Genomic DNA, 379 nt, shown 5'->3' with positions numbered 1-379 from the left:
GATGAGGCTACATCCCGTTGATGATGATGACTAGGGCATTCAAGTCCCTTGTCTTTTTCTCCGAAACAAAGTCGGTGAACTTCCAATTTGTTTTCATTTTAGTAAGTAATTTATGACCTAACTTCAGGCGAGAAATGAAACAAATCTCACTGTGGATTTTCGATTTTCTCAATTGCAACTTCCCGAGTTGTCACTCGTACATAAATAATAAATTTATTTATGTACGAGTGACAACTCGGTAAGTATATATAAATTTCTTTTTTCAGTTTGTTATCGAGATTCCCATACAAATCCTTATAATTTTTTCCCTCCGAGTCTGGGCGCCTGTGGTATATCATTAATAAGCAATCACATGATTTTTCTCGTGCAATTTTGAATA

Source organism: Montipora capricornis, chromosome 10, assembly GCF_036669925.1.
Source record: "Montipora capricornis isolate CH-2021 chromosome 10, ASM3666992v2, whole genome shotgun sequence".
NCBI lineage: Eukaryota > Metazoa > Cnidaria > Anthozoa > Scleractinia > Acroporidae > Montipora > Montipora capricornis.
This window is presented reverse-complemented; position numbering follows the sequence as displayed.